The sequence below is a fragment of the Bubalus kerabau genome, chromosome 7, assembly GCF_029407905.1.
Source record: "Bubalus kerabau isolate K-KA32 ecotype Philippines breed swamp buffalo chromosome 7, PCC_UOA_SB_1v2, whole genome shotgun sequence".
Lineage (NCBI taxonomy): Eukaryota > Metazoa > Chordata > Mammalia > Artiodactyla > Bovidae > Bubalus > Bubalus kerabau.
This window is the reverse complement of record NC_073630.1, coordinates 53,449,497-53,475,750: the sequence shown is the minus strand read 5'-3', so window position 1 is coordinate 53,475,750 and position 26,254 is coordinate 53,449,497.

The window sequence follows — 26,254 nt, the reverse complement described above, 5'->3', positions numbered from 1 at the left end:
ATTTCTGGAGAGATTGAACATTTAGAGAAAAAAAAAATCTAACTTCCACAAATCGGTTTGTTTACCTACACCTTCTGTTCACACATAAGGAACATAAATTATGATTTATGAGAGACAGAAGGTTACTTTACATATCTACAGAAGGCTTCCCTGGAGTCAAACCCGTCTTATGGTAAAATTAAGGGCAAGTGCCCTGAAGCATGGTCACATAAGTTGGGGCCTGGCCCAAACAGTCTCATGGACTTACAAACCTTTTACTAATAAATGACAGTAATGCTGAGAGAAAACATCCTTTTTCACTCACCAGTGCACATGGAAATTTAAGATGATAGCATTCTATTTTCCTTCTATGAAAGTTTCTTGAAGTGACAAGTATATTCTATAAAAACACATACTTTAAATGCTGTCTTATTTAGAGACATATCTCTGATATTATTCAAAATAACTCATTTTAAATTTTAATTAACAGCATTGAGTTGAATATTATGTTATATATACATACATTGCACACATAGTAACATTCATATATATTTATGAATAATATATACTTATAGGTGTATATATAAGTATACATATTTATATATACACTTATTCATACACATATATACACACATACTCTAACATATATGTTAGAAGTACATCATTGAAGAAAGGATTTAAAGGTAGTTGTAAAAGAGAGAAAAAAGAATCTCAGAGAGTCCAGGTTGACATACAGAGTTTGATTTTGCCTGATAAGCAGGTGGAACAATTAAGTCTTTTTTAGTGAAGTAACATTTTTTTCTTTCTGATCATATAATGCATGCTAATTTAGGAAATGTAAAATAAAGTTCATTCCATAATTTAATTTCTGTATCCTTCTTGTCTTCAAAATTTTTCAAACTTATTTTCAATTTTTTTATGTTCATCATGATAAAAGAGCTTATAATATTTTAGGGGTCAAAACTTAAGATATATTTGGATAAATGGTATCTGAAATATAAAGTTTGTTACTTATGTTTTAGGCATACGCAAAGATGCTCTACATCATATGTTTCCAGGAAAATGAAAATTAAAGCAACAATGAGATAACACTATACACATACTAAAATGACCAAAATCTGGAATAACCAAATCCTGTCAGTAATATAGAGCATCAGGAATTCTCATTCATTGCTGGTGGATGCAAAATGGTATAGCTACCATGGAAGTTAGTTTGGAAATTTCTTGAAAAACTAAACATAATCTTACCATAAGAGCCAGTAATCACACTCCTTTGTATCTAAACAAAGGAACTGAGAATTTATGTTCACAGAAAAAACTTGCACTGAGATGTTTCTATCAACTTTATTCATAGTTTCCAAATCTTGGAAGCAATCAAGATATTCCTCCGTAGGTGAACAGATATATAAATTGTGGTATGTATAGACAAGGAAATATTTTCATCACTGAATAAAACAAGCTATCAAGACTTAAAAAGACATGGAATGACATTAATTGATATGACTAAGTGAAAGAAGTCAATCTAGAAAAGCCACATACTGTATGATTCCAAGTATATGCCAGTTTGGAAAGGCAAATGAGGGAGACAGGAAAAAATGCAGTTGTTCCCAAAAATTGGGATGGGGAGGAAGGAGGACTGTGTGAAAAGCAAAGGTTTGTTGTTTTTTTTTTTTTTTTTGTCTTTTAGGGCAGTGAAATTATTCTGTATAATACTATAATAAAGAACACAGGTCATTTTACATGTGTCAAACCCATAGAAGTTTCAATATCAAGGCTGTGCATGCATGCTCAGTCATGCCCAACCCTTTGCGACCCATGGACTATAGCCCACCAGGCTCCTTTGTCCATGGGATTTTCCAGGCAAGAATATTGTAGTGGATTGTCATTTCCTACTCCAGGGGATCCTCCCAACCAAGGGATTCAATCTATGCCTCTTGTGTCTCCTACATCGGCAGGTAGATTTTTACCACTGCACCATCAGGGAAACCTCAATACCAGGAGTTAACCTTAATTAAACTATGCATTCAGGGCATTAATGATGTGTCAATGTAGGGCTCATAATTTATAGCAGATGTCCTATTCTGGTGGGGAATGTTGACTTGGGATAGCTATGTATGTGTGAAGGCAGGGAATATAGGAAATCTCTGTACCTTCTCTTCAATACTGTTATGAATTTAAAACTGCTGAAAAACTAGTCTATTAGAAACAGATAAAACTTGCGAGATTTTAATCATGATAGAAGCTCATTTCAACACAGCAGGAAAATACTGATGGCTCCAAAACGTAGAAGATAGTAACTGAAATAGTAAAAATGCATGGAGTCACTGATGTGACAACACAGTAAGACAGTTGGTAACAAGAATGGAGATTCATGTTGGAATAAGAGATTCAGTTCAGTTCAGTCCCTCAGTCATGACCGATTCTTTGCAACCCCATGAATCACAGCACGCCAGGCCTCCCTGCCCATCACCAACTCCCGGAGTTCACTCAAACTCATGTGCATCGAGTTGATGACGCCATCCAGCCATCTCATCCTCTGTCGTCCCCTTCTCCTCCTGCCCCCAACCCCTCCCAGCATCAGAGTCTTTTCCAATGAGTCAACTCTTCGCATGAAGTGGCCAAAGTATTGGAGTTTCAGCTTTAGCATCAGTTCTTCCAAAAAACACCCAGGACTGATCTCCTTCAGAATGGACTGGTTGGATCTCCTTGCAGTCCAAGGGACTCTCAAGAGTCTTCTCCAACATCACAGTTCAAAAGCATCAATTCTTCAGCGCTCAGCCTTCTTCACAGTCCAACTCTCACATCCATACACGACCACAGGAAAAACCATAGCCTTGACTAGACGGACCTTTGTTGGCAAAGTAATGTCTCTGCTTATGAATGTGCTATCTAGGTTGGTCATAACTTTCCTTCCAAGGTGTAAGCGTCTTTTAATTTCATTACTGCATTCACCATCTGCAGTTATTTTGGAGCCTCCAAAAATAAAGTCTAACATTGTTTCCACTGTTTCCCCATCCATTTCCAGATTAGGACTATATACTTATAATGAAAACTGTATTCCTAAGAACTAAATATTGGAAAATTATATTTAAATAATTTGTAATTTATTATATCAAAATTTATGTAGTAAGTGACTCACAGGACCTCGACATTCCAGAGAGGGGAATAGGCAATTCATTAAAAAAAAAAAAAAAAGACAGATAAATAAATCAATAAAATACCAAAACAGATTGAAGAGACTTAGAAAATGATGGTAATGCCATTCTCCCAAATTATCCCACCCTCTCCCTCTCCCACAGAGTCCAAAAGACTGTTTTATACATCTGTGTCTCTTTTGCTGTCTCGCTTACAGGGTTATCGTTACCATCTTTCTAAATTGCATATATATGCATTAGTGTAAAATAATTAACCTCCAATTAAAATAAATAAATTTATATTAAAAATAAAAAAATAAAAATAAAAAAAGAAAATGATGGTAATATACAAGTAAAGTGGCGTATACTGGACTCTATAGGTTATCTGGGGGGGCTTTGTTCCAATCGAAAGAAGTGATTTCTAACTGGGAAGTTAGGAGAGCATTTCTGGGGAAGTTGAAAGTAATTGGAGATCACTGAGGAGAGTTAATTGGTTGACGGGTTCAAGTAGGATGCCATTTCAATTAGAATTATTTCCATGTATGCAAGAGGTTTTGATATGGAAAGAGAAATAGGCACTGTGTCAGAGACAATAACATGCACAGATAAGAATTCCATATGGTAAATAAGAAAAAAACTGACCATTGAATTTTTATGGAGAAAGAGCAGGGAATTCATGCATAAATATCATTTATTCATTCCATATATATTCATTGAGTGCTTACTATGTTTTAGGCATGCTGCTGTCAGTAAACAGAGTAGACTAAAGTCTTATCATGGAGCTTTTGTTAGAGGAGTGAGAGACAATAAATAGCATAAATCAATTCTTTTAAATGTGGTCAGGCTTCCCTCATAGCTCAGTTGGTAAAGAATCCGCCTGCAATGCAGGGGACCTGGGTTCAATTCCTGGGTTGGAAAGATCCACTGGAGAAGGGATAGGCTACCCACTCCAGTATTCTTGGGCTTCCCTTCTGGCTCAGCTGGTAAAGAAACCTCCTGCAGTGTGGGAGACCTGGGTTCAACCCCTGGGTTGGGAAGATGCCCTGAAGAAGGAAAGGCTGCCCACTCTAGTATTCTGGCCTGGAGAATTCCACAGACTGTATAGTCCATGGGGTTGCAAAGTATCAGATATGACTGAGTGACTTTCACTTTCATCTATGGACAAAGGTAATCAGCACATTAGAAAAGAAGAACCAAGGAATAGGGGAGGGTGTTGTCAGTATGAGATGCAGTGAAACAAAGATTTCAGGAAGGTGAGAGGATGAACTATGTGGATATCTAGGAAAAGATTAGTCTGATTGCATGATGTTCTATACTTTAGTGTGATCGTATGATGTTCTGTACTTGAAGAACATCAAGGAATCCAGGATTCCAACAATGGAGTGAACAGATAATAGTAGAACATGTTGTCAGAGAAGTCCTGTGTGGTGGGCAGGACTCCACAAGAAACCTTGTAAATCGTTATTTGTAGGCGCAGGCTTCCCTTCTTCCCTTGAATCCAGAGATGAGAGGTCATTGGAAGGCTTTGATTTCACAGGATGACACTGACTGTTCTATTGATAATAGATTGCAAATTTATATATTTCTGAAATGTAATAGTTTCATCTAATCTTAATTATAACATGATATACACTTTTGACTTTTTTTGTTTTTGTTTTTAACTAGTCCTGCTTCTCAAAGCACACTGCACAATTCTCTCTCCACCCATGTACTAATCCTCTAGGAGCCTGGCCTTCATCTAGCTTCGACTCTAGCACACCACTTATAATAACTCACACATTTTCTTCTTATTCATTAGTTACTTAATGTATGAATTTCCAAAAGTCAATCAGTTCAGTTCAGTTCAGTTCAGTCACTCAGTCATGCCTGACTCTTTGCGACCCCGTGAATCACAGCACGCCAGGCCTCCCTGTCCATCACCAACTCCCAGAGTTCACTCAGACTCACGTCCATCGAGTCAGTGATGCCATCCAGCCATCTCATCCTCTGTCGTCCCCTTCTCCTCCCGCCCCAAATCCATCCCAGCATCAGAGTCTTTTCCAATGAGTCAACTCTTCGCATGAGGTGGCCAAAGCACTGGAGTTTCAGCTTTAGCATCATTCCTTCCAAAGAAATCCCAGGGCTGATCACCTTCAGAATGGACTGGTTGGATCTCCTTGCAGTCCAAGGGACTCTCAAGAGTCTTCTCCAACACCACAGTTCAAAAGCATCAATACTTCGACACTCAGCCTTCTTTACATCCAACTCTCACATCCATACATGACCACTGGAAAAACCATAGCCTTGACTAGACAGACCAAAAATCAATACCTGATTGTTAATAGAAAATCTAATATTCATCCAGTGGTAATAGAAAATTTAAAATGGTACAATTGGTTCTATGATTTTCTAATGTAGCAAAAGGGCAAATATTTTGTGTTTCCTTTTTATGTTAACTTTAAGGCCTTTTATTCAGGTAGCATAGTATTATATAAATCCAAACCTCCCTCTTAATGCAGGATAGCCTATTTCATCCTATTGAAAAGTTTTATCACTTCACTCAGGTAAAGTATAAACACACCCACACTGACTTGTCTTTACCTGTTGACTAGTTCTGTAATGCATAATTACGTTACATAAGGACACTTGCTTATTTTACAAGCACACAGAAATGAACAAGTTTTTGCTCTAATGTTTTCTACAAAAGGAGCACATGTACTGAAAAAAAGCAGTAGAAAATCACTTTCATAAAAATATCATCAGAGAGCCAAGGGTTTTAATGGAACATTCAACCTCTCTGATAAATAAATGTTGTCAATTCAAATATGTAATTTAATAGAAATATGATAGCAAAGACCAACTGCCAAATGATTCTTAAGGGGAAAATTTTTTGACATTTAAGAAAATGCACTTTTTGGAAGGCACCTGTCATGGAGTCACATATTCATTTTTAAGGTAATCACTAGTAAATTATAGTGACCCTGCATCTTGTTATACACTGTTCTTTTCTATAATTGATCATCACTTCTTTTGATATGTATGGAGTTGGACTCTTTATGTATGCAATCCTTGAATGTATAATTCCAGAAAGGAATAGTCAAGGAATAGAAGTAGATTCTAATAGAAACATTTTTAAAAGATTCATTTATTGCAAATATACCACATAAGTGCAAAAGACATTATGGAAATACTTGTTTTTCCATAAATTAGATTCAACAGCTGTGTAAATCTGTGCATTTTATGTCTATAAGAGACATAATTGCTAAATCAGGTGTCCTATGTCCCAAAGCATTTGAAATGTAAAGAGGATACTCTTTTCAAAAATAGTGGTTAACTATTTTTATTTCATCCATTTTTTTTTGTATGAAATCCTAGAGTTGGGCATAGTAAAGAAAAGAAAAATGATGGGACTTGTTAAAAATTATACTTGAAGATATTGAATAAATGAACAAACAAAGTGCATTCATACATACAATAAACATATATATGTGTGAAACATATTCATATAAAATCATATAAGCTCTGCTGGAAAATTTAAAGCCTAGTGTTACTTCCAATATAAATGATACTTATTAAAATTCATTCTTGACTTCTTTTTTCTAATTCAGGACATAACACAACTTCCTACTAAAATGAAGGTAAATCAGAAGTTTATTGTTCAGAGACACTCAGCTCTTGTTTCCTCTGCTGACACCACCAATATGAATAATGACAGTATCAGTGATGAGGGCGTTTTTGTGATGCAAATCTCTCCACAGGGAGAGGACTATAGTCATCATGAGTTTATTTCACAATTCACCTTCTTTCTCTAGCAAGCCACTATAATGAGAACAACTGTACCCTTTCTCTAGATTGAAAAGTCAAATTCCCATGGATCACAGCAGGACTGATTTGCGTCCTTCAGCCATCATGGTCATCAATTCCTAAGGACTCCAGGTCCATGAAGAGATTTGCATCTCTTATGATGGTCAAAATGAGCAGGACGATTCCATTGTGGTTTAGTTCATCTCAAGAATGCAGAAAATCTGCCAGTTTGTGTTTGTAGCAGAAAATACAGGTCACATAACTATAACTACTTCATAATCTATTAGATTTTTACATTAACACAATTATTTCTTTGATTAAGCTAATTTACCTTACCCTTCATGACCTGCTCACTCCTCTTTAATTTTCCCATTAAAGCTAATCACTTCACATCATTTCTTAAGTATTAATAAACAAGTTTTCTTAACTCAATTTTGATTTCTTTGAGGCTTGAGGTATCAAAGAGCTTTAGGAGTGTTGAGATCTACAAGATTGGCAAAGTGCTTGGGATATGACAAATGTTCAAAAAATCTACCTCCCACAAAATAATACTGTATCAAGTGTGTCATAATGCCATTTGTTAAAAGACTTTTGGTAAAACTGAATTTTCTGTGTATTATTTCTGTGACTAATATATCAGAAGAAGTAAATTGCATAGTCTGCCAGTGTCTAAAAGTTCTAACCAAATAGAACTTACTTCTATTCATCCGCTGCATAGCAAAACCAATCTATTGACAGCAGGTTGCGGTAAAGGAAAGTACAACATTTCTTACAGGGTGCCAAGCAAGGAGAATGGGCTGTTAATACTCAAAAGTCCTGATCTCCCATTGGACTTAAGGCAAGGGTTTTTAAAAACAACATTTGGAATGAGGATTGCAGCTTGTGCACGTTCTTCTGATTGGTTGGTGGTGAGGTAAGAGGGTGGTATTTCTGGAATCCTAATTATCAAGCTTCTGGCTCCAACCTGGTCTACATGCTTGTGATCTGCATGTTCTTCTCATCCTCTACCTGGGTGGGGATCTTAATTTCTGTTGAAAAAGTCAAAGATATGCATCAAGTTGTTAAAGGCATCCCTTTAGGAGAAATTAAGATTCTATGTTATCACCGAACTTTTGTTTAAGCTATCATTATTTTATTTATTCATTGCTTGACTGCTTTCCCTTAATTTCTGCAGTCCCACTCTTCCCTGACTAGCAACAGCTTGAGTCTGCTCTTTGGAGCTCAGGAAAGACCTAGGAGACTAAAGTACTTTCTATAAATGAGAAGCTTGGGAAATAAAGGAATTTTATGAAGCCAGGAGAACCTTGAGGGGCCCTGCTTGGTTTTAACAGGATATGTTGAAAAAAGTTTAAAGCAAATACCTAGCTGGATAATTTTCAAGTTCAGCTATTTTTATGAATTGATTTGTGAGATAAGAATTCTATAGACCATACTTCAGGAAATGCTCATCTGAGCATGTTTTAGGGATGTTCTTTTGGATAATATTGTACATGCAATGAATCACAATATTAAATATTCATTTTTATGGCAATCCACTATGATAGATATATTTTAACCATGTTTCTCTATGGGTTATATATACATACACACAAAAAAGATAGAAAAAAGGCTTTATTGATATCACTAGGCATGATTTACATTTGGCAATTTTGTGTGAAAGTTTGGAAGTGGTTTGTTAACTGTGGTCACCATTTAGAGCACTATAATACTTGATTATGAAGCATGTTGCAGAATTTATTTCAGACACTGAATTTGTCAGATGTGTATTGCCTATTTTGTTTTTGCTTTTCCTTACTCTTTTTTGTCTTCTCTGTATTAAAAAATATTATTTCCAAATGTTAACTTTTATATTTACTGATTAAATAACATTCTGTTCTATTTAAAGGCTTCCGCCATCCCTTTACTTTGTTCTGCAACAATAAATCTCCAGTAAACACCCTATTCTCAGGAAAAAAGAATATATCATCAGGGTTGCTAGTGACAAAGAGAAAACAAATGAACATAAGCAAGCTTAAGCTCGATTAGATCCACAGGGAAAAATCAATGACATGGAAAAGAACAAAGTTACAGAGGAATGAGGTTGCATCTTCCAACTTGTACACAAAGGAGCATAAAAAGAAAGAAACCACAGGATTACAAGACCAAGTTGATGCCAACACATGAAAAGTAAAGCACACAATGAAAGCAATTAACTGGATAATTGGAGCAAAACCAAACAATTTTGCCTCAATTAAATGGTTTACCTCACTTTAAAGCAATTTTGGACTTGAATTATCCAGAATGGTTTGATAAAATTATTCAATGGGTAGGGTACTTTATTGCCTCCAAGTGCCTCTCCAGAAATGAAATGACAGACTTTTTTTTTTTTTTTTTTTTTTTTCAAAAAAAGGAAGTGACAGATGGGAAACCTTATCTGTTTATGACCATATGGTTGTCATCTTTGTTCTTGGCCTGACTACTTCTCAATCTCTGTCAATGTGTGTGTACTTCTAGCAGTTTATCTTCTGCCCTTTCTATATTAACCAGTTGGAAAATCTGGAGATCTGGATATTCCCAGCAGAGTTCTATAGAATGAAGTTCATGATTTTTTTGTTATTTGAATTCTGTTTTTTTGCCAATATATGTGGCCATTGGTAATAATGAGACATAACATTTATTGTTTTCCTGCTGTGATTTAGAGGCAATAAGCACTGCTATAATCCATACAGAAACAATCAAGATGATAATTATTGTAATTTTACAGAGAAATGGAGGCTCCAATAACTCAAATAATTTACCAGAGGTCACAAAATTAGTCAGAGGCTAAGCTGGAACCAATTTTAAGTTCAGTCTGACCTTAAAGCACATGGTATTTCTATTGATATTATTTTTATATTAGTTCTTGGATATCATTAAAAAATCTTACTTTGTTCTGTTTCTCATAAGAACAGGTATAGAAAAAAGGAAACATTCATTTCATTTTAGGATCAATGGCCTTCAAACATTTTTTTTTTCTTTTTTTAGTATGTTTGCATTAAAAATGAAAGGACCATATTCCTCAACACATTTTTATTTCTCTCCATACAAGAGTCAAATAGACCATTTAAAAAGGTAAATCAGGTTGTGTCACTACCTCACCTGCTCAGAAGCTTCCAGTGACCCATCACACATTGACTAATGTCCAAAGCCCCGACCATGCCAGAAAACCTGTCACCACCTGACTTTCCTCCATTTTACCTTTCCTCCAGCTTACCCCTCCTCCCCCATTCCAATCTCACACCACCCCCATATGTTCTGGCATTTTTCTTTTCCTCAGACACGCCATGATTTTTCACTTCATAAGACCCCTTTTGATAGGTCATCTCCTTGTTTCCTTTTGTCCTCTGTTAAAATTTTAGATTTGCCCCTCCTCTCCCCATAACATCTTTCTCAACATAACTTCACTGTTTTCTGTTCACTTATTCTGCCTTATTAGTTTTTACTGCATTTATCACTATCTAGTATTAAATTACATATTCATTCATTTACTCTCATATTTTATGAAACCTTGACATAAAGAAGCTTTTTAATATCGTGAGTTTGGGGTTGTCTCTATTACCATTGGCTCCTCAGAATCTAAAGTGTTTCTTGTATATATTAATTGTTCATAAATATAGAACTCTCTTTCCTTGTATTAAGTATTAATATAACAATGCTTATTTCTCACATGTTTAGATTAAAACACTAGACATTCTAATATTATTTTAATACTCCCCACTGGAATATCTTGCACTTCCATGGGAAAGGAATGCAGTGTTTTGGAGAATACTAATTTGTATTATTGAAATACAGTATGCTAGTAATGATGTCCTTTTTTTTCATTGAAGTTGGAAACAATTTAAGTGAACATATGAAAAATCAACCATCATCTTTTTTTTCCCCTAGAAAAGCTGTACAGACAAGAGATTAACTTGAGTATGGTCCAATGGCCTGCTAAGATTTCACAGTAGAAATCGACACACTTATCCAATTAGACACAAACTGAGGTGCTCTGGCTTGGAAAATCCCATGGACGAAGAGCCTGTTAGGCTGCAATCCGTGGGGTCGCTAAGAGTCGGACATGATTGAGCGACTTCACTTTCACTTTTCACTTTCATGCTTTGGAGAAGGAAATGGCAACCACTCCAGTGTTCTTGCCTGGAGAATCCCAGGGATGGGGGAGCCTGGTGGGCTGCCGTCTATGGGGTCGCACAGAGTCGGACACGACTGAAGTGACTTAGCATAGAGGTGCACCACAGAAACTTCTCTATCAAGAAATGTGTATAAAATTTAGAACATGGAGGACAGAAACATAGATAATTAACTTATGCAGGTAAGTTAATGCCAAAGGTAAAGTAAAAAGACAAGTCTTGAGCCAGGCACACCCAGAATTTACTCTGAAACTTAGCAATCAGGTAGACAAGCTACATTTTCCTGCAGAAAGTCAGTGATGAGATGGTAATAGTCTAGTAGTATAACTAAAGTGGAACTCCATCCACATGGAAACCTAAGGCCAAGGAAAAGAAATTCTTCTCCTATATTACGTTAAGTTATATTTTATTAATCATTTTGACACAAGTATCAGACTTCTGCTTGACCAAAGTTGTAGATGCTGCTTCCAGGGAAGGAGATAAGTGTTTTCTCAGGACAGTCCACATGCATGACTAATAGCTGCCTTGTGCTGATATTTTTAGAAATCCATCTCCAATTTGTGCCAATTTGTACTCCACACAAAGCACTAAAATTTGATCTGAAAATTCATTAACTTTTATTATTTCCTAGTGTAAATAAAACTCTATATATTTCTCCAGCATAGATCCTCCAAGGCTATGCAAGTAGGTTTGATGATAATAACGTTAGGAATCCAAGATTTCAATATAAGTCAACCTCAATATCAGGTTTCTAGGGAGACATTTTAAAATTACAGCCTTAGTCTGCTAATCTGCCACAACAAAATATTAAAGAGTGGGTGATTTAAACAACAGAAATTTATTTCTCCTAGTTGTGCAAGTTGGAAGTCTAAGATCAAAGTGCCTGTAGATTTGGCTTTTCTGGAGTTCTCTTTACTTGGCTTGTAGATGAATGCCATTTTATTGTGTCCCAGTGATACTGAACCTGGACTTGGCAATACTTGCTGACACACAATAAATCCAATCTACTGACTGAGTTGGGTTGAAGGAAAATATAGAGTTTATTGCAGGGCACCAAGCAAGGAGAAGGGGCAAATAATGCTTAAGAGACCAAAACTCCCCGAGGCCTTTCAGGGAAGGGTGTTAAAGGCGATGTGAGGAAAGGGGCTGCAGGATACATGATGAGATCATGCACAGTTCTCAAATTGGTGGCCATCAAGGTGAAGTTTTGAGTGCCGCCATTCTTCTGGTTTCAACTGGTGGGGTCTACTTTCTTTAGGTCAGCACTTTACATCTGGTGGGTGTCTGATTCCTGAAAAACAACCTGGGAGTGTGTGTCAGACCTTATAAAGGAGGTTTGACATATATCCATGGCTACTCCATTTCTTCTGAGGGATTCCTGCCCGCAGTAGTAGATATAATGGTCATCTAAGTTAAATTCACCCATTCCAGTCCATTTTAGTTCACTGATTCCTAGAATGTCGACATTCACTCTTGCCATCTCTTGTTTGACCACTTCCAATTTGCCTTGACTCATGGACCTGACATTCCAGGTTCCTATGCAATATTGCTCTTTACAGCATTGGACCTTGCTTCTATCACCAGTCACATCCACAACTGGGTATTGTTTTTGCTTTGGCTCCATCCCTTCATTCTTTCTGGAGTTATTTCACCACTGATCTCCAGTAGAATATTGGGCACCTACTGACCTGGGAAGTTCCTTTTTCAGTATCCTATCATTTTGCCTTTTCATACTGTTCATGGGGTTCTCAAGGCAAGAATACTGAAGTGGTTTGCCATTCCCTTCTCCGGTGGACCACATTCTGTTAGAAGACCTACAAGACCTTTGAGAATTAACACCCAAAAAGATGTTCTTTTCATTATAGGGGACTGGAATGCAAAAGTAGGAAGTCAAGAAACACCTGGAGTAACAGGCAAATTTGGCCTTGGAATACAGAATGAAGCAGGGCAAAGACTAATAGAGTTTTGCCAAGAAAATTCACTAGTCATAGCAAACATCCTCTTCCAACAACACAAGAGAAGACTCTACATATGGGCATCACCAGATGGTCAACACCGAAATCAGATTGATTATATTCTTTGCAGCCAAAGATGGAGAAGCTCTATACAGTCAACAAAAACAAGACCAGGAGCTGACTGTGGCTCAGATCATGAACTCCTTATTGCCAAATTCAGACTGAAATCGAAGCAAGTAGGGAAAACCACTAGACCATTCAGGTATGACCTAAATCAAATCCCTAATGATTATACAGTGGAAGTGAGAAATAGATTTAAGGGCCTAGATCTGATAGATAGAATGCCTGATGAACTATGGAATGAGGTTCGTGACCTTGTACAGGAGACAGGGATCAAGACCATACTCATGGAAAAGAAATGCAAAAAAGCAAAATGGCTGTCTGGGGAGGCCTTATGAATGGCTGTGAAAAGAAGAGAAGTGAAAAGCAAAGGAGAAAAGGAAAGATATAAACATCTGAATGCAGAGTTCCAAAGAATAGCAAGAAGAGATAAGAAAGCCTTCCTCAGTGATCAATGCAAAGAAATAGAGGAAAACAACAGAATGGGAAAGACTAGAGATCTCTTCAAGAAAATTAGAGATACCAAGGGAATATTTCATGCAAAGATAGGCTCGATAAAGGACAGAAATGGTATGGACCTAACAGAAACAGAAGATATTAAGAAGAGGTGGCGAGAATACACAGAAGAACTGTACAAAAAAGATCTTCACGACCCAGATAATCACGATGGTGTGATCACTAACCTAGAGCCAGACATTCTGGAATGTGAAGTCAAGTGGGCCTTAGGATCAAAGTTAGTGGAGGTGATGGATTGCCAGTTGAGCTATTTCAAATCCTGAAAGATGATGCTGTGAAAGTGCTGCACTCAATATGCCAGCAAATTTGGAAAACTCAGCAGTGGCCACAGGACTAGAAAAGGTCAGTTTTTATTCCAATCCCAAAGAAAGGCAATGCCAAAGAATGCTCAAACTACTGCACAATTGCACTCATCTCACATGCTAGTGAAGTAATGCTCAAAAGTCTCCAAGCCAGGCTTCAGCAATATGTGAATCATGAACTTCCAGTTGTTAAAGTTGGTTTTAGAAAAGGCAGAGGAACCAGAGATCAAATTGCCAACATCTGCTGGATCATGGGAAAAGCAAGAGAGTTCCAGAAAAACATCTATTTCTGCTTCTTGACTATACCAAAGCCTTTGACTGTGTGGATCACAATAAAGTGTGGAAAATTCTTCAAGAGATGGGAATACCAGACCACCTGACCTGCCTTTTGAGAAATTTGTATGCAGGTCAGGAAGCAACAGTTAGAATGGGACATGGAACAACAGACTGCTTCCAAATAGGAAAAGGATTATGTCAAGGCTGTATATTGTCACCCTGCTTATTCAACTTATATGCAGAGTACATCATGAGAAATGCTGGGCTGGAAGAAGCACAAGCTGGAATCCAGATTGCCAGGAGAAATATCAATAACCTCAGATATGCAGATGACACCACCCTTATGGCAGAAAGTGAGGAGGAACTAAAAAGCCTCTTGATGAAGGTGAAAGAGGAAAGTGAACAAGTTGGCTTAAAACTCAACATTCAGAAAACAAAGATCATGGCATCTGGTCCCATCACTTCATGGGAAATAGATGGGGAAACAGTGGAAACAGTGTCAGACTTTATTTTGGGGGGCTCCAAAATCACTGCAGATGGTGACTGCAGCCATGAAATTAAAAGATGCTTGCTCTTTGGAAGAAAAGTTATGACCATCCTAGATAACATATTGAAAAGCAGAGACATTACTTTGCCAACAAAGGTCCGTCTAGTCAAGGCTATGGTTTTTCCAGTGGTCATGTATAGATGTGAGAGTTGGACTGTGAAGAAAGCTGAGCGCCGAAGAATTGATGCTTTTGAACTGTGGTGTTGGATAAGACTCTTGAGAGTTCCTTGGACTGCAAGGAGAACCAACCAGTCCATTCTGAAGGAGTTCAATACTGGAATTTCTATAGGACACAAAAGAGCAACTGAACTGAACTGAACTGACATATATCCGTCAGGGAACTGGAAGTTCATTGAATCTGCTATGTGGCTAAATCTTGCCAGTTTCCTTGCCTAACATCTGTCCTTTGTTTCCACATCTTCTCATTTGCTAATGATAATTCTTGAGTCAGCCTTTGGAAACTCAGGGCAGGCGTGAGACACTAAATCAAAAGCTTTCATTTCAAAATACAGGGATGTGGGGGCTTGCATACACTTTCAGTAACATTACCTTTTTATGTGCATTTTTTTCCCACTTCTTATAAAGATACCAGTCATATGGAATTAGGATCCTACTGTAATAATTTAACCTTTATTACCTCCTTCAAAGCCCCATCTCCAAATACAGTCATTCTGGGGGTTAGGACTTCAGTATATGAATTTTGAGGGGAACACATAATGTCCAAAATTAAGATACTTTGTAAGTAAAAAGACCAGAATTTTTACATTAAAATTAAAAATTTTTTAGTTTTATAAATTTCATAACTCCATTGTGGCAGGAGGCATGTGAATTTCTGCATGAAATCAGGATCTTCCAGGATTTAGCAACCGAATTGTATCTTACTGGAAATGTGTACTTGGTTTAGAATTTTAGAAGTTGTGCTTGTCATTATCAGGATGTAGAAAGTAAAAAGCTCAATAGAAAAATATCTCATTATGCCAAACTGGCTCCAAGTCTACCAAATTTTGAATAGAAGTCAAACATCAGTCTTTGAGAAAATTATCTAAGATAAAATGTGTTACCTACAAACCATTGCTTAATGTTTCCAGAACAAAAGTTCAATAGAAACTGAGGAAGCAGTTGGAAAAATTCTTGATTTAATATTTTTCAAAATGTAATTCTATTGCTGAAGAAAGAAAGAAGTTTACCAAAAAAAAGAAGATTAAATTTTGTTTGGTATGTACTCTGTGATGGCTGGAGTTTGGCAGAGAGGAAGTAACTCCTATCAATCATTGCTATATACTTTGTACTTCATCTAACATATAATTTAATTTAAAGGCTTTATAAGATACAGATAAAGCACATGTGGCAAAAAACAAAACAAAACAAAACAAAAAAACTGGTAGTGTTTACTTTATAAGAGGTGAAGATGCAGGTATCAGGTTGTTATATACCACTAGGAATGCTACGCTTCATCACTTAGGTCAGGCAATGATGCTTAGTATTAGTATTAAAAGTAACTTTTCCTTGATCAATGAAACATCAAAAAAAAAAAAAAAAAAAGTCCTGCTGCTGCTGCTACTAATTACTAATTTGTGTTTTATTTATTTATTTGCCATTTGCTATTTCCTTGCTCAGTCAGGTCTGACTCTTTGCGACCCCATGGACTGTAGCCTACCAGGCTCCTCTGTCCATGGAATTTTCCAGGCAAGAGTACTGGAGTGGGTTGCCATTTCCTTCTCCAGGGGATCTTCCAGACCCAGGAATCGAATCTGGGTCTCCTGCATTCCAAGCAGATGCTTTACCATCTGAGCCACCAGGGTAAAAAAAAAAAAAAAAAAAAATGTAACCTCTCTCATTAAAGTTCCTTAGAAATGTCTTATTTTTGTGCTTTTTGCTTTATCCCCCCTTTCATTCGTAGTTTAATTAGCCATTACTGTGTTAGTTATATAGTGCTTATTAACTGTAAGCCAAAAGTGTGATGGCTTAGACAATACACATTTATTATTTCACAATGTTTGTGATCAGGAGGCACCAAGTACAGGTGTTCCTGGCACAAAGTGTCTCATGGTTTTGCAGTGAGAGTGTTGGTGAGATTTGTGGTCTCATCTAAAAGCTTGACTATGTAAGGATCCACTTCCAAGCTTATCGTAGGGTTGGTAGCATGATTCAGTTCAGAGCTAGCTGTTAAGTTCCCTTAGTTGTTTTCCTTTGAGCCTCTTTACAGAACAGCTCAGAGTTGGCAGCTAGCTTCCTTCAGAAGTAATCCAAGAGATCATGAAAGAGTGTGTTAAAACTGAAGTCACAGAATGCTCAAACCTAAACTCAGAAATGCCATCTTGTCACCTTCTGAATTCATTCAAACTGAATCACTAAACCTAGCCTGTACTCAAGACTAAGTAAGAATACAAGACTATGAGTGCTAGGAGGTAGGGACCATGTGGGGATTATTTGAGTGGTTTCTTAGCATAAGCAATTGGTCGGTTTACATATTTTTTCTTGAAGTATTGCTTATTTATTTACTAGTTCTTATACAGTATTTTTGTTTCCTAATTCATACATTTCTTCTATATAATTCCCTTCCTTCACTTTTCTCTTGTTATTTTTTTCCAGTATTTTCAGTTGGATATTTAATTTACATAATTTTATCTTTTATTTTTATTGATATGAATATTTAAAGATTTGAGGATCTCTTCTGCTTGCTATTTTAATTTATCCCATATATGTTATCTTATATACCCTTATCCATGTTTCTTCATTATCATCATTGTATAAAAATCTGCTTCCAGTGAAATTGTTTTTTGCACAATCCCCACCTTATCTCTGCTCTATTGTAGGCTTATAAAAGTGCCATTCTGGTGTAGCATATTTATTTTATTATTTTCATATAAAGTGAAAGTTGCAGAATTCTTTCTCTATTTCAAGTTATAGTTGGGAATTTTGGGTCAAGTGACCATATGTTCCATTTTGTCCTAGACAAGTCTTGGTCCATTGTTATTCCAGGGTAGCTATTGACAGCACCTCCTTTATGCCAATAAATTATTTTTTTTTTACATCCAAGAGTATACAATTGTACCAACAATGGATTTTATTTGCCTTCTTGGTGTGTGTGTGTGTGTGTTTGTGTCTGTGTGTGTGTGCGTATTTATAAAGAGAGAGAGTCTAACTTACCCAGGTACTATTTTCTTATAAAAATATAGAACCCCCACAATCTTTGGAAACTTTTGAAATAAGAAAACTTTTAACGAATCATTTTCTGAGTAACATTTGATGCCTTTTTAAAGAGAATTAATTAAAATTAATTTAGACTCTGCCCTGATCAAATATTCTTTGTCACTGGTGAGTTTTAACATAAGTGATAGTGTAAGAATATGATTGAGGCCATCAAATGAGACTCTGAAAGTCTTGGGTTTGAGAAGAACTGATTTTGCCAATATCCTTTTGCCTTTTCAACTCTGAGAATTAGTTTCCCATGTTATAAAAGTGTAATAACGTCATAGGATTGTTGTGAGAGTTAAATGCCCAGTACATAACAGAAGATTAGTAATGTGTAGTTATTAGCTTTAACTATTAATTATGTTGAATCAAAATCCTTTTTTGGGGGCTCCTTGACTTGAGGGATTTTGGATTTTAATAGAAAGTAAATGCTTGCAAATGGAGTGTTGTTCTGTATTAATAGTTTACAATGATAGAGAAATTTTAAAAGGCACAGAAACTACTAGAACATGAAAAATGTAAACATTATGTATAAAAAGGCATGATAAAATTCATGTTGCATAGAAAAAGGGAATCATTGACACACATTTGAAAGACAATAAATTAATATAGCAAAATCTAAAATTTAATTAAACAAGTATTGATCCAGTAGGAGAAAATGGGAAAAGTTTTAAATAGAGATTTTGCAAAAGCAGAAAGCAAGCAAGACAGAAATTGTAGCACATAACAAATACATATAACACAAATATTAATGATGAAAATCTAGTGTGTAAGTAGAACCATGCTATTTTTCAGCTCTAATACTTATAATATTTAGAGTTAAATAGCAATACTAAAAATATTTTTCTTTTTAGGATGCAGAGAGTGAACTTACTTAAATCCTGGTGACAGTAAAAATAACTACAACTGGTGTGAGAACTAAAGTTTTCAAAAACTTTGTTTACTATTATTGACTTCATAATTTAGTGTGAGAATTTCATCTTAAAACTATAACCAGAAAATATAATTAAGATATATGTGTAAACAGAAATGTTGATCTCCAAGTTATATAATAATGAAATATTTAGGATCCAAATTACCAAAAACAAGAGAATATAAAGTACTATTTTGTTAGAGCAATGAAATAGAATATAATTTTAGAGTAGTTAAAATTTTGCTATTGTCGTAAAAGTACTCACAATGTGATTGCAAATGAAATAGAATTATGCATAACTCTGTAGAATGAGGTTTGAATTTTTAGCAATGTATATGTTAACATTCACATATATTACACTCACATAAAAAAAAAAAGATTGAGGAAAATAATATAGTAGAATGGTCATGATTGTTATTCTCTTTGACATTTGTGAAATGATTTTTAAACTGTTTTCTTCCACAGTGTTACCCTCCTATTTCTCCTGAGATGACTTCTTAGGTTCTATATGAATGCCCTTTCCTTTCTCTTCTTCTTTTTGCTCACCTTCTTGATGAAAGTGAAAGTGGAGAGTGAAAAAGTTGGCTTAAAGCTCAACATTCAGAAAACGAAGATCATGTCATCTGGTCCCACCACTTCATGGGAAATAGATGGGGAAACAGTGGAAACAGTGTCAGACTTTATTTTTCTGGGCTCCAAAATCACTACAGACGGTGACTGCAGCCATGAAATTAAAAGACACTTACTCCTTGGAAGGAAAGTTATGACCAACCTAGATAGCATATTCAAAAGCAGAGACATTACTTTGCCAATGAAGGTTCGTCTAGTCAAGGCTATGGTTTTTCCTGTGGTCATGTATGGATGTGAGAGTTGGACTGTGAAGAAGGCTGAGCACCGAAGAATTGATGCTTTTGAACTGTGGTGTTGGAGAAGACTCTTGAGAGTCCCTTGGACTGCAAGGAGATCCAATGAATCCATTCTGAAGGAAATCAGCCCTGGGATTTCTTTGGAAGGAATGATGCTAAAGCTGAAACTCCAGTACTTTGGCCACCTCATGCAAAGAGTTGACTCATTGGAAAAGACTCTGATGCTGGGAGGGATTGGGGGCAGGAGGAGAGGGGACGACAGAGGATGAGATGGCTGGATGGCATCACTGACTCGATGGACATGAGTCTGAGTGAACTCCGGGAGTTGGTGATGGACAGGGAGGCCTGGCGTGCTGCGATTCATGGGGTCGCAAAGAGTGGGACACGGCTGAGTGACTGATCTGATCTGATCTGATCTTACTTGTAGGTAAGGCTGCTTATTGACAGCATAACCTAGGAAAACTACCAAATTAAGGCTATAAGATGCTAAAATGATTTTCAACTTAAACCAATGGAAAAATTATCACTAGATATATTTCCTTTTCCTAGTTTTTAGGTTTTCTTTGATGGAACAATAAAACTGGGAGAATTTGGTGAGGCAATTCAGACCTATGAATATTTCCTTTCCTACTCTAACTACGAACGTGTCACAGATGATATAATGAATCAGCAGAAAGTGAAAATTCTTATTTCCCGTCTCTTCACAATACCACCTCAAATCACAATCTTCATGATATCATTTAATGATTACTGAAGGCTGAATGCCAGATGACTTCGTGAGGTAGTACTCTTCCAGGAATTAATGTTTTATTCATTTGCATGAAACTTACTCTCATTATAACATCTGCAATATCAGGAGAGGGGTTCTCCTTGATGAGGCAGCTGCGAATTTGAGCTGTCAGTTTTCTCTTAAAATGACTAAAATTATATTATTGATACATTCCATTTTTGTTATCAAAGAAAATTAAAACTCCTACAGTTTACAAAAATTGTTTCACATAAAATCAAAGAGTACCAGAGGATGGAGGAGGGGAAAATGAGAAGTCTTTAATCAAAGTGAAAAGTGAAAGTGTTGGTCACTCAGTCTTGCCCAGTTCTTTGTGACCCCATGTACAGTAGCCTGCCAGGTTCCTCTGTCCATGGAATTTTCCAGGCAAAATATTGTAGTGAGTTGCCATTTCCTTCTCTAAGGGATCTTCCTAACCCGGGGATTAAACCTATGTCTCCCGTGTCTCCTGCATTGCAGGCATATTCTTTACAGTCTGAATCACCAGGGAAGCCCCTTTAAACAAAAGTCATAGTCAAAAGACTTTAACAGAAGTCTTTAATCAGTTAAGCAAGAAGAGAAAGTTCTAGAGATATACTCTACAAGATTGTAGCTATAGTTAACAAAACTGTATTGTACACTTAATTTCTTAAGAGGGTAGATCTCATATTGTGTTCTTATCAAAATAAAATGAATTTAAAATAATAAAACAGAGATAATTATATCATAAATATATAATTTCTGACAGTCAACATAAAATTGTACAGCAAAGTAGTAAGTTAGAGAGACAGCCATGATCAAGTAAAAAAAAAATCCTAAATTTTTTCACTTCAAGTAAAATATATTAAAAAACCAAATGATTATTTTGTTGGGCAAAATTCTATAATGACTCTCAGCGACTTCTCCCTCTTGAGTGTTGTTATGAATTTTGTATGTAAGCAGATGAATACCAGATTTTAACTTAAAAATCAGTAGATCAAAAAATGTCACAGAAGACTTGAGGACTCCTTTGCCTAAACATGGTTCAGTTGTAAAAGATCCACTTGTGAATGCAAGAGATGCAGGAGGTGTGGGTTCAGTCACTGGGTCAGGAAGATCTCCTGGAAGAGAAAACGGCAATCCAATACAGTATTCTTGGTGGAAAAATCCCATAGACAAAGAACCCTAGCGGGCTACAGACCATGGGGTTGCAAAGAGTCAGACAAAACTGAGTGACTGAACACACAATACCTTTGCCTAAACAACCACAAAGTCATGTAGTCCCACACAAATAAAGAAACCATCTTTGAGAGGAGCAGGACATGAGGAGAAATATTAAAGATGAACAATTACAATGTAAGAACTAACATTACTTAAAGTGACTATATTGTTTGTTTAACCTAATATTATTGGAGAGAACTGTAATAGTATTCTTTTGATATCTAGAAGGTTAAGTCATTTACAATAATTATAGGTAAAGAGGTGACACTATTTCTGCCACCCTAGTCATAACATTAATAGATATTTGATACCAGCATACACACATATATCTTTACTTAAAAACTAAAAATTCTGTATATTCAAACTTTTAAGTAATCAATTTATGTTTTCACATAAAACAGTACAGTGAAAGAGCAGTTTTAAATTCTAATAACATATTTTTTAATTTTTAATAACATTTTATTTCATTTATTCTGATAACATACTGCAGTCTAAGTGTAAGCAATAATGTAAATATTTTGCCCTATTTAGAAGACACTAATCTGAGCAAGTAACTACTTGAAAATCATGATTGCATTACCTGATTATGGGTAGTTGATACATTTTGTAATTTTCTAATATGCTATAGACAGGACTGAAAAGTCAATCAAATTTAGTTGCAGTCAGTCTTCAGCCTTTTTTTTTTTTTTTTTAATTTTTCCTGAACAGACATAGTAAGATGTCTAGTTTCCAATTCCAGTGGCATCTGGAATGAGCATGGAGTTCTGCAGCTCATTAGAGTGCTGGACCAGAGTGGGAGATTTTTTTTTTTTTCTTGTTTCTTGATACTAAGTTCAAGTGTTCATATTTTTTATCTTGTCAGTATTGGCATAATAGATACTTCCAAATTTGGAGTTTTGGAAGGTAACCAGGAAGGTTTTTGATTTCATTAACAATAGAACATTTCACAAATTATCACTGAATAAGATGTTATTCCATCCATCTTATTAACCTGAAATGAAGATCTCAATATTTTCATTTTTATTCTTTTCTTTTTTCCTTTTTGTACTTTTGGTGTATGTTTGTGAATGCTGAGGAATTCTAGGAAAATAGGAGGCATAAAACTCATATTGTTTCCATATCTGATGATTCTTTATTAAAAAAAAAGTAGAATATAGAATCAGACCCTAATATTCTGAAATGAATTTGCGAATAATTAACTTGTGTGACAAAAGTAAATCTTGTGTTGATTCATAATAACTATCCACTATTGTATTTTCAAATCTTAGTCCCAGATAGAATTTATTTCAATCCCTGAAAGATAGAACTGAAAAGTATTATTCCACTTATATTCTAAGGATGATTCAGTTATTCAATCAGGAAGACCATTATGTTGAGATATAGGTCTTACACATTTATTTATTAAAAGTTACTTTCCACCTACTCTCCAAATATCCAATTATTTATATAGATAAGAGATTTATATTTTTAAAGTTGCAACTTACATTTTCTTTTTTCTTTTTTTAATATAAATTTATTTATTTTAATTGGAGGCTAATTATTTTACAGTATTGTATTGGTTTTGCCATACATCAACATGAATCCACCACGGGTGTAAACGTGTTCTCCATCCTGAACCCCCCTCCCACCTCCCTCCACATCCCATCCCTCTGGGTCATCCCAGTGCACCAGCCCCGAGCATCCTGTATCATGCATCGAACCTGGACTGGTGATTTGTTTCACATATGATATTATACATGTTTCAATGCCATTCTCCCAAATCATCCCACCCTCACCCTCTCCTGCAGAGTTCAAAAGATTGTTCTATATATCTGTGTTTCTTTTGCTGTCTCTTATACAGGGTTATCATTACCATCTTTCTAAATTCCGTATATATGTGTTAGTATATTGTATTGGTGTTTTTCTTCCTGGCTTACTTCACTCTGTATAATAGGCTCCAGTTTCATCCACCTCATTAGAACTGATTCAAATGTATACTTTTTAATGGCTGAGTAATACTCCATTGTGTATATGTACCACTGCTTTCTTATCCATTCATCTGCTGATGGACACCTAGGTTGCTTCCATGTCCTGGCTATTATAAACAGTACTGCAATGAGCATTGGGGTACATGTGTCTCTTTCCATTCTGGTTTCCTTGGTGTGTATGCCCAGCAGTGTGATTGCTGGGTCATAAGGCAGTTCTATTTGCAGTTTTTTAAGGAATCTCCACACTGTTCTCCATAGTGGCTGTACTAGTTTGCATTCCCACCAACAGTGTAAGAGGGTTCCCTTTTCTCCACACCTTCTCCAGCATTTATTGCTTGTAGACTTTTGGATCACAGCCATTCTGACTGGTGTGAAATGGTACCTCATTGTGGTTTTGATTTGCATTTCTCTGATAATGAGTGATGTTGAGCATCTTCTCATGTGTTTGTTAGCCATCTGTATGTCTTCTTTGGAGAAATGTTATTTAGTTCTTTGGCCCATTTTTTGACTGGGTCATTTATTTTTATGAAATTGAGCTGCAGGAGTTGCTTGTATATTTTTGAGATTAGTCCTTTGTCAGTTGTTTCATTTGCTATTATTTTCTCCCATTCTGAAGGCTGTCTTTTCACCTTGCTTATAGTTTCCTTTGTTGTGCAGAAGCTTTTAATTTTAATTAGGTCCCATTTGTTTATTTTTGCTTTTATTTCCAATATTCTGGGAGGCGGATCATAGAGGATCCTGCTGTGATTTATGTCAGAGAGTGTTTTGCCTATGTTTTCCTCTAGGAATTTTATAGTTTCTGGTCTTATGTTTAGATCTTTAATCCATTTTGAGTTTATTTTTGTGTATGGTGTTAGAAAGTGTTCTAGTTTCATTCTTTTACAACTGGTTGACCAGTTTTCCCAGCACTGCTTGTTAAAGAGATTGTCTTTAATCCATTGTATATTCTTGCCTCCTTTGTCAAAGATAAGGTGTCCATATGTGCATGGATTTATCTCTGGGCTTTCTATTTTGTTCCATTGACCTATATTTCTGTTTTTGTGACAGTACCAAACTGTCCTGATGACTGTGGCTTTGTAGTAGAGCCTGAAGTCAGGCAGGTTGATTCCTCCAGTTATATTCTTCTTTCTCAAGATTGCTTTGGCTATTCGAGGTTTTTTTGTATTTCCATACAAATTGTGAAATTGTTTGTTATAGCTCTGTGAAAAATGCCATTGGTGGCTTGATAGGGATTGCATTGAATCTGTAGATTGCTTTGGGTAGTATACTCATTTTCACTTTATTGATTCTTCCGATCCATGAACACGGTATATTTTTCCATCTATTTGTGTCCTCTTTGATTTCTTTCACCAATATTTTGTAGTTTTCTATATGTAGGTCTTTAGTTTCTTTTGGTAGATATATTCCTAAGTATTTTATTATTTTTGTGGCAATGGTAAATGAAATTGTTTCCTAATTTCTCTTTCTATTTTCTCATTATTAGTGTATAGGAATGCAAGGGATTTCTGTGTGTTGATTTTATATCCTGAAACTTTACTATATTCATTGATTAGCTCTAGTAATTTTCTGGTGGAGTCTTTAGGGTTTTCTATAGAGGATCATGTCATCTCCAAGCAGTGAGAGTTTTACTTCTTCTTTTCCAATTTGGATTCCTTTTATTTCTTTTTCTGCTCTGATTGCTGTGTCCAAAACTATGTTTAATAGTAGTGGTGAAAGTGGGTACCCTTGCATTGTTCTTGACTTTAGGGGAAATGTTTTCAATTTTTCACCATTGAGGATAATGTTTGCTGTGGGTTTGTCATATATAGCTTTTATTATGTTGAGATATATTCCTTCTATTCCTGCCTTCTGGAGAGTTGTTTTTTTTTTTTTTAATCATGAATGGATGTTGAATTTTGTCAAAGGCTTTCTCTGCATCTATTGAGATAATCATGTGGCTTTTATTTTTCAAAATGTTAATGTGGTGTATTACATTGATTGATTTGTGGATATTGAAGAATCCTTGCATCCCTGGAATAAAGCCCACTTGGTCATGATGTATGATCTTTTTAATGTGTTGTTGGATTTTGATTGCTAGAATTTTGTTAAGGATTTTTTCATCTATGTTCATCAGTGATATTGGCCTGTAGTTTTCTTTTTTTTTGTGACATCTTTGTCAGGTTTTGGTATATTTTAAAATAAGTTAAATTTCTCCATACTTCAATATCAGTTGGTTTCATCATTCAATTCCAATGCACAATTTCATACCTTAATGGACAAATGGTTGTTTTTCTTTTCAGAATTCGTTTTAACAATATAAATACATTCTAAAATTTGATATATATATGTTAAAAATATTAAGGGCCACAAAAGATTTTCCTACCACATAGATGCTTGATCTATTCATACGATCCAAAATGAAATCATTTTGGATCATGTGATCCATTCATTGGCAAAATGAATATTTTGTCCTATTACCATATACAGTGAAAATAATATGTAAGCATTAATGTATTAAAATATTCTCAAAGTTTGATTAGATGATTGTGGTATAGATTTGGGTGTTAGAAAGAAGATATATACAAAAGAAATATGAGTAGAATTTATC